This window comes from Bombus pyrosoma, linkage group LG5 (genome assembly GCF_014825855.1).
Source record: "Bombus pyrosoma isolate SC7728 linkage group LG5, ASM1482585v1, whole genome shotgun sequence".
NCBI classification, from domain to species: domain Eukaryota; kingdom Metazoa; phylum Arthropoda; class Insecta; order Hymenoptera; family Apidae; genus Bombus; species Bombus pyrosoma.
The window spans coordinates 3,484,364-3,500,483 of record NC_057774.1 but is presented as its reverse complement, the minus strand read 5'-3'; the positions used below and the strand labels follow the sequence as shown (position 1 = coordinate 3,500,483).

General features: G+C 39.9%; 1 protein-coding gene across 2 annotated transcripts in view; it reads left to right on the top strand.

Annotated features, from left to right (window-relative positions):
• The window catches only part of LOC122567626, a 585,073-nt gene that overhangs the window by 58,635 nt on the left and 510,318 nt on the right, over positions 1–16,120 (top strand). Inside the window, exon 1 of one of the 2 annotated variants that reach the window (XM_043726375.1) lies at positions 13,436–13,542. The exons of the other annotated variant lie outside the window; for it this stretch is intronic. The gene's annotated coding sequence lies outside the window, so the exon portion shown is untranslated. Of the gene's footprint in view, positions 1–13,435; positions 13,543–16,120 lie in introns of those variants that run through there. 2 annotated transcript variants of the gene reach the window in all.

Genomic DNA, 16,120 nt, shown 5'->3' with positions numbered 1-16,120 from the left:
AGTTGCCGGTTCTATTATTTTCAAAATAGAAATGAGTTTGAAACAGACGAGCAGAAATTTATTAATTAATTTAATTTGCAACTGGATACTGTAATATTTTCGAAGTATAATGAATACGAATACGAATGGGAATATGAATTTCCGCAAATGAAGCGAAAGTTTGGCGGTAGAAAGCTAATTTGAGGAAGGCATCGTTCAAAGCGTTCAACCGTCGATACGCAATTTTTGATTTTCAACGAAACATATTGCAGCCGTTCCCTTTGAACAAAAGGGTGCGATATCTTTCAATTTCTCGACGATGCGTATGAAGTATGAGACTTGAGAAGGATTTCGAGGGTGCCAACGCGGCAAATCGATATCCGACCTCGAACTCCGACTCCATCGGCCGAGAGAAGAATGGCTGGTGAATTCGGAGCAATAGCCACCAACAAGGAGAGATAAAAACAGGATCGACGTGGGCGAAAATTCAAAGGGAAACAGATCGAGCGAAAGAAGGATTCCAAAGAAATCGAGAAAGAGTTACGAATCGGAAGAAAGAATATTTCAGAACGTTTCGAGACTCGTAGTACGTATTTGGAATTTGATCAAAAAGATTATTCTACCTCTTTGTAAAAGTTTCGTCGGAATAACAATTTTCAGTTTATCTTATATTTCGTGTTAGGTACTGCTTCATTCTACGGTGTCTGCTTAAACTTACGATATAATTTAAAATCTATTTTAAGAAATAGAATTATATTTTGCAATAGAACCTTTTTTCTCGAGTTTCTATTGTTAAAAGAGTCAATCTTACATTAGATTCTATTTAAATGATATAATCTTCGTTTCTTAAATTTATTTCTATAACGTAATACCATCGTAAAATTCTTTTCGAACGTTTCAGTTCACGAACATTTTACTTCTCCAGTTATTCAAAGACAAATTGACACTCTCAAAGCTATTATCGCTTGTAACAGCGCGCTTTAAAATTCTATATTAAGATTGTGATTCAGCAGGAGTTTTGAAACGCAAATGGATTATGAATATCCATAGATAAATGTATATGACTAACTGGAAGCCGGCTTTCACGTTAGTATCACTCGTAAAAGCATTTCTTTGAGGTTGACCCTTTAAACCTGAATTCTGGATACCCTTATAACGCAAAGTAAGCAGTGAACGCTGGAAATACCTCGTCGTTTCTCATGTTCTTACAGGATAAACCAATTACGCGTATCGAATGCATTCTAGAATTAGGAGAAGCTTAACACATTCACCGAAAACATTTGTATAAACGTTTATATAAAACATAAATTGAGCATTGGAAATCATATTTCATTTTCATCTTTACTAATGCTTTAACTTTCTTCTCGTTCGACGAACTTCGATGTTTTCCACATGGATTATTAATTATAAAAGTAAGAATATTACTGTTTTACAAAGTACAGAAAGAATTCCTATTTATTGGAGAGATCTGTTTAAACAGTTAAATTCTCGTTCGTTTCGATGAATAGCTTCGGAATGAAGATTTTCTTCAGAAATATTTCTATCGCGCGAAAACGATCGCACTTTTGGAACAAACATTACGATGGCGACAAACGCCACGACGATGAAACCGTTATTGATACTGACCATGCTGGATTCCGCGAACGTAATCCACAGTGGGCCAGTAAGGGTGCTGGTGATAAAAGGATCAGGCTCGTTTTTACGATCTCTCCGGCCACTTTCGTGTAGGCGATCTCAAGTTTCCGCAGTACAGCGACACTAACATATGAACGCGGTATAAACTGAACGACAGACCTGCTCGATAATCGCCATACTCGCGCGGTACTCGAGCAAATCCCTTGATTCATTTCGTACGGTTATCTAGAGATCATTTTGTGAGAATGCGCTTTAAAGATGATTTTATGTTTTAAACATGATTTATAGGATTTCAGGATTTCCACATATTTCATACTCGATGTAAGATTTCGAAGAAATTGATATATAAAGTATCGTTATTTAAGTTTCAACTTTACTCTGTGCAATTAATTAATTTTTCCAATTACACCGAAGCACAGTTAATTTTGAAGGAGAACGAAAATTCCTCGATTATCAATCCTTGGGCAATTTTTTATGTCACTATCGTATGTCGATTTTTCGAGGGCAGAAGAACGAGTATGTAATTTATCTCCAAATACAGCGATGTTTAATTATAGTCGAATGTCGCCGATTAACACAGTTTTTATATGTTGGTAAAATTAATATTTTATTCGAAGTTTTATCAGTAAGAAAGCAAATAATTTAAAATTTGCCAAAAGTAGAGTGCAAACTAGAAATTTTCCAGAGTGTCAACTACTTAAAAAGATATTTATTTTAGTGATTGGTTTTCCTAGAGAATCGACAGCGCTTAAGGTATTTATTCAAGAAATTTCGCAGATTATGATGTCGATTTATTCGAAATATCCGTCTTTGTATCTACGAATGTTTAACCAGCGAATCGACCGATGGAAAAAGTATAAAGGAAATCGGCAGAACTGTAGCAGAGTTAAAAATTGCCTCGAAGAGGTAACGTTGGAGAAGGAAATCTAAATACCTTCCCCTTCATCGTCGAGATAAATCACCTTTTTGTACGAACGGCTGAACTTAGTTGGAACGTGACCGCGATTCCCTGGCGCAGAAGCACAGAGAAGTTACGATTCCGGGAAGAAAGCGGGGAAAGAAGGGGAGAAGGATAACGAAAGAATCTTACCGATAGGACAAGTCCGATAGGAAAACGGAATTTCCTATTAAGTGGCGCGCATACGAATCGCCAATGAATTCAAATTCCGAATAATCAACACTCAACAAGGAAACGAAGTAGCAGAAAGCCAACCCAATCTTCCATTTTTTTCTTCTTTCTCTTAAACAATATTTGTCTGTTCGGAATATTTTTTTCTCTAAAGAAAATTGCAATTATTTAGTTAATCACGTTATTCCTTAACGGGAAGAATATATTTCCAACGTCCGACTATTTCCATAGATAGAAACCATGCTAAACGTGGATAAAATCGAATCAATGTTAGTTTGTTCGGGTTTAATACTCGCAAAAGTACGATGTAATTTATTTTTAATAAATGAAAGAACATAGGAAAGGAAATTATCATGTCAAAGAGAGATTCCCGTTTTTGGAACAGTTCCATACCTAGATTCCATTCTTTTAATTATATTCATGAAAATATGAATTCGCACAAATGTCCGCCATCTAATTATTTATGTATCGATCTCCATCGATAATCTCGCAACATCAAGAAACTTCTGATCACTTTCAAACACAAACCCACTCGAACGTCACCTGAGCGGACAACAGCGAGCGTGTCAGTGTCGCCCTGACCTACCTCTTATGCTTGCTAAACTCAAATCCCGAATCGTATCAGTCCTCCTGCCGCCCACCAGAGACAAAGGAAAATAAACCGGACAGGCAAAACCCTGTCAATTCCACAACTAGTTCGTGTTTCTCATTCGTTCGAGAAACGAATCGTCCAGCAAGTTAAGTTCGAGCTCGAGTATGGATCTCGAGAAGAACTAGAGAGAAGAGAAGAAGAAGCAGAAGAGAAGGAAGAAGATGAAGAGGTCGCTGTTGCAGAAGGGAAAGGGGCTAACTTAAAGAGACCGGACCAGCCGCGTTACGGGGATAAAGCGAGAGGGCGGTTTCGTATACCTTCTCCGTCGGCTGCAAATAAAAGCTCGCTTCGCCGCTGTTTCTTCGGTCGTTATCTCATGCGTATAATCTAAAGCAAGCCGTAAAAGCTTCTATATAGGAATGTTGTGGCGTTTCATTCGTTCTAGGGTCAGCTTCAGAAACGATTCGGTCACTATAGGTACGTGTTTGGTGTGGTTATGTTCCTAATACGCGGATCGTTTCTATGCCCTGGCTGTTGTGCAATTACGCGGGCAAGTGGTGGATAAGCGATTTTTCGCGGGAAATAAGAGGCCACGATGATCGATTCTTCTTCTCTATGAAACTCACCCAGGTTGCGATTTCGTCGGTTCTGATTCCTGGTTCAATAGACCAGTTCTATTTTGCTTCTATGTAGCTTCCGATCGATTTTTAACCCCTCTATGGAAAGAGAAATTCAGATAAACTTTGGAGCACGGGATCAAATTATACTCTACGTAATATAGTCGCTAAATTTTGCTGCCTACAGGAATGTAACTAATATCGGGTGTTTTTGCATCAACCGTTACAAGTACAGAGGATTTCTCCTATGGAAAATATATAGGCGACGAAAAGTAGCGTCTTGAATAATCAGAAAAGAAAGAACTCTGAAATTCATTGACGTTTATGTAAATCTTCTCCCATCAGAAAAACAACTCCTAAGATATAATATGCAAGAGCCATGAAAATCGCCAGAAACAAAAATTCTCAGCTTCTGTAGAATAAAATTAAGTCTATTCTCAATGAAAATGTTACAATTATATCAGACCTTTTCTCAAAACAAAAAAAAAAAAAAAAAAAGACAAAAAAGAGAAAAACATCGTTCCGAGCTCCTTGTCCACGTCGTAAAACTCCAGAATACAAAACGACAAGCACCAACACAACAGAGAAGCAGTGGAAGGGGATCGTACACGTTTGTCCGCGGAGTTGGCCACGCGTTTTCGCCAACTCTGGCCGCGCGCGTATTCGCGACACATGCGACGCGGTTTCGAGTTGGGGCATATTCGTACCACGTAGGAAACCTCCACTTAACTATCCATTAAATACGAGCAGCGGCCATCCGGCGTGGTGGTCGCGAGCACGCCGTGTACCACGCCAAATCCACCGTAATCTAGGGAAAATTTCATGGCCGGTAAAAAGCGGCGTGCTCTCGCGCGTAACGATCAATACCGCACGTACGCGCGTAAAACTCCCCGCTGACCGGCCGCAAGGGAGCGACATTCGGCGAAAACCCGTTTCGGGAGCCAACGACATGCCACTGGCCAAAAGCCGCTCGTAAAGGGACGCCGCGTTGTCGCCGGTTAGAAACGCCAGCGTCGTCCATTTTTCCGAAAACGAACGACCTTGCATGATTTGCAAGACGGATCCTGGAAGGCCGAGAATTGACCTGGCTGGGAAAAGGGTGTTTCTGGCTGGTGCAGTTTGGCTCTGGGAACGTTCGCTTGACTCCCTCTTTCACAGGAGAATATGGATCGAGGTTGAGAGCTGTCTCACGGCAGAGAGTAGATGTCGTGCTGGATTTGTAAAGGACTTTTTTTGTCGGAACAAGTTGGAAGCTGCAGATTGGATAGGTTGCCCGAATGGTTAATCCTGTTAGTGGTAGTTGACGTATCGAGATTTTTTCTCAGTTGCTAAGATGGTTGATTTTTATGAACGGAAAGAAGCTGTTGGTTTATACGGAATCGACTGCGTAAGTATTCGTTCGTATACTGGACGTGACTTTTTCAATACGGTGTAGTATTTTATTCAAGCTCTTAATTATAATCATTAGGGATTCGTAAGGATATTATCTTCTCACGTATCGTGTAATTAAAAGTAATATCTTTTGATTTCAATCGTACGTGCATTAGTACAATATGTATTCATTGATTGTATTAATAATCGTTTCGATAATCTGTTAAATATTTTGTAGCTTGTCTAGGTATTAGAAAATCTTTTTTTTTCCGAATAGAAAAATTGATTGCCCTTCGTAATCGATGATCGATAACAAAACAACAGAGAACAGGCTAATCAGATGCAATAACTTATTATCGAAATGTAATTGGAAGATGGATGAACGTTCATTAGAACGGATGATGTCTGTTTTCGGGACAGAAGGTGTCAGCCAGCGTTCGAAACGAATTTCGCACGTTGATTGGCTGAGACAACATCGGCGTGGCTCAGTATCCATTTCACAGTAAATTAATTACAATCATTTAACAGCCGCCTATAGACAATTTCGATAATGGTAAACTCGCGAGAGGAGGTGGTTGCGTCCGGGCAAAAGACCTTTTAAATTTATCACGTTTTGATCGGCCGTGATAAATGTATCGGAGCTAATTAATTTCCCGTAAACGTTGTAACATCGCGAGCGCGAAGGAAGCGCATTGTACACGAATTTCGACTAATTACACGGCCCTTAATTATCAATTAAACGCTATCTATGGGCAATATTTAAAAATGTTTCGGCCCGTTAATTACCGCGAGTTCTTCGCACGACCGCGTCCAATACGACGGAAGATCGATCTTCGTGGCGTGGATGGCCGGTGAAAAACGTCGCGAACGAGATCAATTAGTTTTATAGATCGGCGAGAGGAAGGAAGCGAAAGCGGCCAGGGCCGATCTACGAGCCGCACGAATTATCCGCCACGAAATTACGAGTAGATAGGTATCGATGTCGATGACAAATTAGCCGTCTCCGCCGATTAAACGACCCGGCTACCCTCCTTTGACGCAAATTGCCTCGTTAATCTGCTATTAAATCGCGGTATAAATGATCGCGACCTTTTTTCCACAGAGTCGAACAGAGTCGTATTTTTACGAGATAATGGGAACGCCTAGATGGAATCCTTTATGCGAGTATAATGGACGCGCGCGAGAACACTTCCACCGTCTGCGTTTAACTTGACCAGTTTCATCAAGACCTACCTTTCGAAGTTCTCGTTTTGTTTAATGATCGAGAATAGACATTTTTTGCGAATTTTTTTCACTCAGCGTAGCTCAGACGATGTCAGATTGATGAGATCGCAGGAAGAACCTTTTATGGTTAGATGATTAATCAGTTTTCTACGTACATATAGTTGCGAGTATAACGTGGTTTCCAAACGATTGATTTTAAATAGTTTGCGAACATCGATGCATCGTGCGTTGGTAATTAAATGTTCAACTGGAGCGTCTGTACACGTCCGTATCTCGTACTGTACAGAGAGTCTCATTGATTGTCCGATTTTCATTTTGGTCACCGAAAGTATTTGAGTAAAGAATACACTAAATTGAAAGATACGAGTCTTTTATACGATGACGAATCTACAACGTTTTATAAAAAAGTTAATGGTATTTTTATAAATCTTTTATAAATCTAAAATTTGATGAAATATAAAGATATAGACGATGTAATTTTATTTTATCGTTATTCTTTTTTTTCTAACACGATAATATTAGAATATTACTTTATCAGACTAAGAAAATACCTATCCAGAATATAATTTCAACGATCTTTCGTTCATTTCAATTTAATCGCAATTCAAAAAACCTTGTTCCACGATCCCTTCGACAAACTTGAGAATTCGAAAACTCGCTCGAAGCGGACAAATATTTTCAATTAATCGCAAATCAGTCAGGGAAGCCACTTGCACGCAACTCGAGGGATTAAGACGTAACAAGCTGCACGGTGTTCCGAAAACTAGCTACGAGCTTTATAACGGTCTTGCGACCCTCGTTTCCCTTAATTGCACCGATAACTACGATAGCATTGCGAGAATCTCGGTCCATGGCCATTTCCGGTTCTTCCAGACACGTCGTAAACTCATAGGTTTGCGTTCGTATGTAATGGCGCAAGATGAAAAGGCGGCGTTCATCTAGGAGGAATGATGGTAACATGCGAAAAACGCCTAAGCTTCGTCATTTCCTATTATCTAATTTTTGTCCCTTATTTATTAAAATCTTCCTTAAAGATTCTCAATTACTATATCATTTAGATTGATAGGTATAAAAGTTAATTGTATAATTGGCGTGATGAGTACATACAGATCAGTTATGTTTGTCAGTAATCTTGAAGAATCCTCTTCGATCAGTGATCTTAAAGAATACCACTTCTCCCGTTGTAAAAAGAGATATTTAAAGTAGATCTTTTCGCGTATTATAAATTTTGTAGAGGAACGTGTTTATCTAAGAATTGCGATAGAAAGACGATGGAATCTCGATACTCATACAAGTCTACTTAAATAATCTTTCTAAGTAAATAATATTCTGATTAAGAGTTTTTATGAGATTAGGAACTTAAAAGGAATAAGGATAGCAGGCAAGAAAAAATGACGAAAATTATGACTTTCTCTCAGTCAGATAGTCGTTTGCAAACACTGAACGACCATCTAAGAAGAATGACGACGCGGCGGCCACCGTGAAACATGCATCCATCTTTTTGACATTCTCCAGCGAGCTTCTCGAAAGGAAAATTTTCCTGGGCGCGGGAAAGAGAGGCTACGCTCTGTAATCGATCGACACGCTCGCCCACATCTGGGTCGCGACTTTTTCTCTAATTACTTGCGGCTCCGAGAGCGCTGCTAGTAGTAGTAGTAGCAGCAGCCAACCAGACCGCTGCACCAATGCAACTTTTCTACGCGGCGGACCAGCCTTCTTCCACTTTCTTCTCCGATCTGCCTGCCGTTCTCTCTTTCACTCTCGTCTCTGTTTACTCCTTTAAGTCGTTCCTTTTTTATTTTCTTTCGCTTGCTTCTTTCGCTTCCTTTCCTCTGTCGAATCAAAGTCGAAGCACGGCAGCGTAACTGGCGCACGACGTTAATCTCGATCAAAATCAGCGGATCAAAGGTCGGCGAGCCAGGTACCTTGCTATTTCGCGATCAGTAAATCAGCCGACCTGACTAATTAATTATCGTAGCCTTCGTCGAGGATATCGAAAGGAGAGCGCTGTAACGATCGTATTCTTCGTTTCTTTTTTCAATGTGTCCGTGTGTAAGTACGCGGCGTAATCACCCGGTGATTACCTTCTATCCGAAGATGGAGAAGCAGACGGAAGCGGGGGCGAGGAGAGGATGAGAGAAATCTTTCAGGGATCCAAGGGATTCGTTGGCGACGCGACGTGCCGCTCGAAAAACGTTTTCGGATCAATTACGCGAATTCGCAGTAGTACCAATTACTTTCGCAAGGAACCGATGATGGACGTGATCGTGATTCCGTGAAAATTTTGCTCGCAAACGGCCGACTACCTCCTCCTATCATCCCTTCAAACCTTCTTCTTCTTTCTACTTTTTTCCTTTTTATCTTCTTCGGCTTCTTTCGCTCTTCCTTCGTGGTCTCCCTTCTCCCTCAACGTGGATCTTTCTTGCTCGCTAATTGCATCCGGTCTTTGAAGCTAAGTTTGCGAACAGACGCTCAGTCACCAGGGATGAAAGGAGCGGACGCAGAGGACGGAGAAGAAGAGAGACGTAGATGGAACTATTGGATAGGTAGATGACTGGTTGAGGAGGTATAAGGCGATGGAAAAGTATACGGGTGCTACGCTTATCTGCACGGGAATTTTGCAGGCGTTGGTAATGGTTATGAAGTTTAGAGAAAGAATTCGGCTTCTTTACGAGGTTTCAGAAAAGCAGCTGAAATTCTTCTTGTCAAATGTAAAAGATTCGCTAGGAATATAGCGGTGTTAAAATATAGGCTGAAATAAATTCAATATTCTTACTCAGGAAAATCTTAGAGGAAACATAGAATTGATTTTCAAATTCCCCGTTACGTTAAATCCTTCTGCATGTTATATTCCGATGAGAATGTTAACAAGATACATTTTGTATCACCAAACCTACCAAACATCACCATACCTGACAAATCAAAGTTACGTCGATTTTAATTCTTCTAAATGTAAATACGGTAGTGCGAATTTATTTCCAGCAAAAATTTGACAACGCGTTAAAAAAAGAAAAAAGGAAAACAGCAGTGCATCCACGAACAGGGAAATTGTATTAGCAATAAACGAACTTCTCTTCGTCGACTAAAATATTAACTGCGGAAAGGTTTCTCGCAAGACGAAACCGAACGATACGAAGAAACACTCGCAGATTTCAAACTCGATGCGAAGAGGAAAAATGCTCGATTGCCGTCCAGATGCAGAGACGAGAAAGAGAGGCAGGAGAGGAAGCAAGGAGGGATGAAAACCGATTGGATGTAGCGGTCGGGCGGAAACGGCAAGGTATATTGGCACAATCAGTCGGTGACACGTTGCTACTTGTCGAACTGATTGTAACTTAAGAGCGAATCTAGTGCGCACGTTACACGCGGCAACGTACACGTGTACGCCCGTAATAAGTTGAATTCCATGGATCCATCGCGTCGTGGCCAGCTGCACCAACGTGGTTAAAAATGGTGGACACGGCCAGGCACGATTCGGGTTACGTTTCCATGGTTTTGCAGCTCTCCACCGAGCGAAACTGGGATTACGGAAGGATCGCGGGAATCTCTCGATTCGAGAGTAATTCTATTAAGATTAAGAGAACATCGGTGAATAATCTTATCCGTGTGGCGCCTCGAGATCCCCAGCTCGATGGTAATAACTCGCCGAGACAGAGATTCGTTGCGATATCGTTGGAAACGAACGTTATTCCGCAACGTCAAAGACGTTTCAGGATTACAGACGTTGGATTTTCTGCTTGCATCGTAGAGACATCCGACGCGCTGTTTTTCATTCGTAAGGAATCGGAGGTGCAATGGCGATTTCGCTTTGAGATAGAATTTCTTGGCCATCAGGCCTTTGAATCTTTTTGAGTAGTTTGCGCCGTTTATATCCTACAATCTTTAAGTAATCCATTCATAATCTTAGATCTTTAAATAATTGCTCCATATAAAGATGAAGTATTAATAATATGAATGATAAACGTATAAGTATCTATGTGTCTTAGGTGTCGTGTATCGTCATTATACTACCACATTACTTTCACGACAATTTGCTTTAGAATTAAGCCGATCAATTATCAATTTCTATTTCGTCTCTTTGAGAATCGTTTGCACCTACCGTCTCTTCCTTCTGAATAGCAACAGATTAAACGTCGAATAATTTTTTAAACAATTTGAAAATATACTAGCGAATGGAAACGCTTTGCAAAGCGATGAAAAGTAAGATTGAGAGAAATTTCCATTTATTTTTTGTTACACCGATCCATATTTTAATAACACGAAACCATTTGCGAAAAATAATTGAAAAGCTAAATTGCTCGACGGCTTTGAAAGTGTATTTTTTAAAGCTACTTTCAAAATCACTGGTACCTATAGTGCCTCTATGATTTCATATACAATTTTTGTATATACGCTTTGCACAATAGTATAGGAACAATTCACGCTGTTGTTTTTCATTATGAAAATTTACGCTGTCATCGACGACGTAAGTATTAATAAAATTATAACAATGTTTGAGTCAAACAGTCAAACGGTATTCGAAATGATCTCCAGGTGATATGTAAAGTACACATTATAGATTAATATATGGTTATAATAATTTTTAATTTTCAATATTCGGTAGAAATAAATCTACAGGTCGACTTATAAACTTGTAAGTGCTGTTTAAAGTATTAAAAAGATGGATAAGTGATAGAGACGATAAGCGAGGCCGCGCTGCTGATCGGGAAAGACGAGTATATTTTCCACAGCGTAAAGATAAATCCACGTGTGCAGGTAAATCAATTTCCTGTCGCGGCAAGACCTACCAAAGCAAGGACAAGTTGTTACGTTTTTTTTAGATCGCCTCTTTTCAAACCAATTTCCTTCCGTCGATGAGAAACTTTGCGGTTATATTGCACGACGCATCTTTTCGTGGCATGATGGAAAATCTTGACAACGTATTACGAAAATTAAAAGGGAACGCAATTCCGTTTCGATTAATTTCTATCGGATCGTTTAATTTCCATCATTCGTTGACGTCTAAAATTGTTAACAGAATTTAAAAGAGTTTATTTGGAGCGAGGTCTGATCATAGACTTCCCCGTTCTACTTTGTCTGCTCATAAGTAGATGCAGTCTATAGACGTAACAGTTCTACGCGGTTGATCAAAAACGTCTCGTTCTACTTGTTTAGTCAAGATTCTAGCATTGTTCAGGATTTAATCTTAATTTGTTTTTCTTATCCGAACAAACAGAAACGTATTAATGTTTAACAATTTGTTTCATCCTCTTGTAAGTATACGTTGGGTATTAGTCCTGCCATTTATTAGGATAAACATATTTCTCAAATGATATATTTACGCGATACGTTTATAGGTATCGTACTGATGAAAAGTTTGCAATCGCTATGTGTTTCATAGAACCGAAGGATTTGAAGAAAAACTCAATTTTGTATTCTTCCACTTTTACAGAATTTCTTGGTAAAACAATGTCATCAAAGTAAAACATATCCTTTTTTATTTATAAGTTCCGAGTCGCATCAACATCAAAGGTTATTAGCGACTGTTGGCTGGATTATATAAACATTATAGGTAAGGGTTTGCGACCAATCGAACTAGAAGGGATGATTCGGTAGGGTCTTTGTAAATTGTTGACAATTCCAATAATCTTGCAGAAAGTTACCAACAGTGTTCTGCTACGATATCGATGTTGTTGCTTGGGTCAGGTTGTTTCTGATCTTTAATCAAAGATATTGTTATTGACATTTCTAGCGTTCATTCCAAACGTACAAATAAACAAAGTTAGCAGCTGATTCAATATAGGTACACTGGAAAAAGTAAACTCAAATCTTCGATCAGCAGTACGTATAATATATCGATCATTCGAAACGATCATTGAATCTTTCTAAATCTATACGATCATTCTTATTAATTTTACACATCTCCTATCTGCAACTCCTTTCAATTTTATTCGTTCACTAAAGATCCATCGTAAGAGAACATTCGAGCATATACATAATAATTCTTATTCCTTGCTCTTACGTTATCTCACGAATCACGGTCACAAGCAACGCCACGTCTCTAAGCCGTGGCTGTAAAAATTTCGATCCCGGCGTGCACACACGAAAGAATTGCCGGCACGTCGACGCGGGGGGATAAAAAGAGGACGCTGGTGCGATATGTAAAAGCGATGCTCGAGTAGTTAGAGGAGCGTCGAATTGAAGCGGGGCGAAAGAGCCAGGGGCGACTGGTGGAGCTTGAGTAAAGGTAACAGGTGCTATCTATAACGGCTGTAACGGCCGCGCGTAAGCCGAGGCGAAGCTGTTTCCGGGAAGTTGCGGCCTCGGTTCCATCTCGTTCCGCTCTATAGGAATACGTGTATTACACTCTCACCACCTCGACCCACGTCGTCTTCTGTTTTTACCACCGACTAATCGTTCCGACTATTTGCACTCGGATGCACTTTCAGCCGGCGAATACCTTAAGAAAGGAATACACGTTTCTTTTCTTTGGTATTTTTTTTTATTTCTGTTTACCGTTAGCAAGTTATTCGTGTATTTTTTTTATTTGATCGTTCACCCGTAAAAAATTTGATGAAACGACCCTGTGTAAATTTCAGGTTTTAATTTGTATTTATTTCGCAAAATTTTAGAGACACTAGAGACATTATTATAATTAAACAGCGAATTGTTACGTATATGCGGACAATTTGAAGGTGCCAAAGTGCACCCAAAAGTACGCGTGTAATACGAAAGAAAAGAGAATATAAAACATCGAAAGCAGAATATTTGTTGTAATATTTAATAAACCAAATAAATATTTTCATTCCAGTCTTTATATTCATAAAAATGTGAAATTTCAGAAAAATTCGCAGTCCAATTATAATAATACAAAAGCTCTCGCACCAAGATCAACCTTATCCGACCAGCACCACGAGTCGGATATCGGAATAACAGACGACGGAAGAACGAGAGACGAAGAATCGCGGAATCGATGTACGAGAGACGGTGTTTTCTGTTATCGAAACAGCTAGGAGGTGACGTATTGGAAATTCTATTTTCCGCGGCAGTGAGTCTCACGACGGGTATTTCTACTTTTCGGGCGCGTATTGTTCGCGTGAATGTATATCGCGGAAGGACCGCGAAAACGGAAACGGGCCACGTTTACGTCGTAAGCCCCCGACTCAATATTCCGCGGCGTTGCACCTTCCCTTCGACTCGCTTTCGTGTAAACCCTTGCCCGATCCCGAATATATATAAGGAATTTTATTGAAACGCATTGCGCCTCGCGTCTCATCTGCGACAATCGTGCTATCCCTCCACCCCCCGCCCTCACCCTGGCGCAACCTCTTTTGTATTTTCATGCTGATACGTCCGTTTCGCCGCGTGTTCTTTCCGCTTTCTGTTCGCGAAATCCTCCTTTCATTTCGGTTAACGCTTTATTCACGAGCTTGCAACGTGAACGACGGTTTTGTTGGAATTTTTTAATTAATCAAGATATTGATACGAAAATAGGAGGATGCATTAAAAAGGATTTAAGCGTATTTATTTTATATTATTTAAATTACATTTTAGTTGGAACATATAGCGAAATTATCGAAAGTATCGGAACGATTGTAATTTGTAGATATTTTTCATGTACATATCGTGGTGTATGTGTTTCTGATATTTCGTGGTATCGTACTCTTAACGGTTATAATACGCTTAAATTTTTATTAAGTTTTTTTTAGTAATTTTTTGTTACTTTTGATTATACATACGTTACAGAGCTTCGCGTATTGTTGTAAACTATTATTTGCTGATTTATGTCACTGGTTTTACGAAAAGCGCGGAGTATCGATCGATAGAACGCAGTGAAAGGTTAATCTTTTGTCTTTGTACAAAAATGTGACAGTCACGTATTTACCATATCGGCAGTCAACGTCGCGACACAATTTCACGAGGAATTATCATGTGTCATGGTACTAGTGGCCATTAAGAAAGGAAGAAAAGGCAGAAATAACGTATAGTAAATTAATATTCGTCGACAATGCTCGTGTTACTTTCGGAACGAGCGTTCGTTTTACGTTTAATGTTATTCCGTTGATTTTAAGTCCCGGGGCTCAGCGTCATAATTAAAATCTGCTTTGTTTCGCTGCACGCGTCAGCAGCACCGGGTATTAAATTTTCTATCGAAAATAAAGTGTCACGAAGTGGGGGAGAGGGAGGAGGAAAAATGAAAAAAAGGGGAAAAAAGGAATGGAGCGGCGCGTGTCAGAGATCGTTCGATATTCTCGCATGAAAACGCGTGTCGTATAAATTTTAACGCAGCTCGTCGATTCGTGAAAAAAAGCTACGCTGCGATATACACCGCACTTTAAATTTACATCGGCCCTTTATCCTGGCCGAACGAATTATTGATACCTGTCTTGAACACTCCGAATTGGATTTTATATCAAATTCGACGAGACGTCGATGAAAAGTTCCTTTCGCGTGTTTGCATGTTTCGGGGAACATGTTTCATAGGAACTTATACATAGAAAAAATAACTAAAATGACTTTGTTAATAGTAATATTTGGACCCTGGTGATATACAAATTTTAAGAAGTGGGAAAACTATAAAGCGGTAAAGAATATGGAAGTAAATAAGAATATAACGATATCAAGAAAACGAAGAATGTAAAAACAAGAGAAAGTACAAATGATTTCTTGCATTATACAGAATTTCCTTATAATTATCGTACAACTAATAAAATGATAATTCTATGTAATGTGGAAAAGTAAATCGAAAATATACGATAAAATATTTGATACAATTCTTCGTTCGCGACAAAATCGAATTTGTATTCGTTGAGAAAGAAACATTTTCATAAAAATATTTATTTCAGAAAAATTTTCGAAAAAGTAAGATACGTAAACCACCGTAGCTCTCGAGACAATCACCAGAGGTTCAAATCCAACGAATCTATGCATTACTCGCTGCGTTCTTCTCGGCGACGAACGCCAGTTAAATATTGTTAATAACAAACGATAACCTCGCCAGAGAAACGTCATGTTAGACGGAGTAAACAATAATTTATCCACGGTGGGCTGGTCGCGGCGACGAAAGTCCGCAAAAAGAATAAACGGAAGGGCAAAGGAGGGCCAAGAAATGGCTGGATAAATTGATAGCACGGGGACGAAGAGGGAACGAAGACGGTTTCCATTTGAAACGACGAGGTGTGACGAGGATGGTCGGGATAGGAAGGTGGCCAGGGGCGAGATGGAGGAAAAGGACAGGCTTTTCGCGTACTGCACGGGTCGCTTTTGGCCGTCGTCCAATTTCGGCGTCGTTTTGACGTCGAGAGAAAAGGAAGCGCGGGAGAGTGGAGAGGATAGGGTGAAAAAGGAGAAAATTCAGCGCGCGTTCACACCTGGGGTATACACACGGTACAGCGTTGCGCACATAAAGAGGGAGGGGGAGCAACGGAAGGGGAAAGGGGTTACGAAAAAGAGTTACGTCGGCTAAGTAAAGCGAGGCCAGGCTTTGAAGGGAGCGCGTCCTTCTGAAGGGGGCGTATTTCTTCGTTAAAATTAACGGTACCACTTTGAAGAGTCGGTCGCGTGGAGGGTCTCTCGTCAGAAGTGGATAAACAT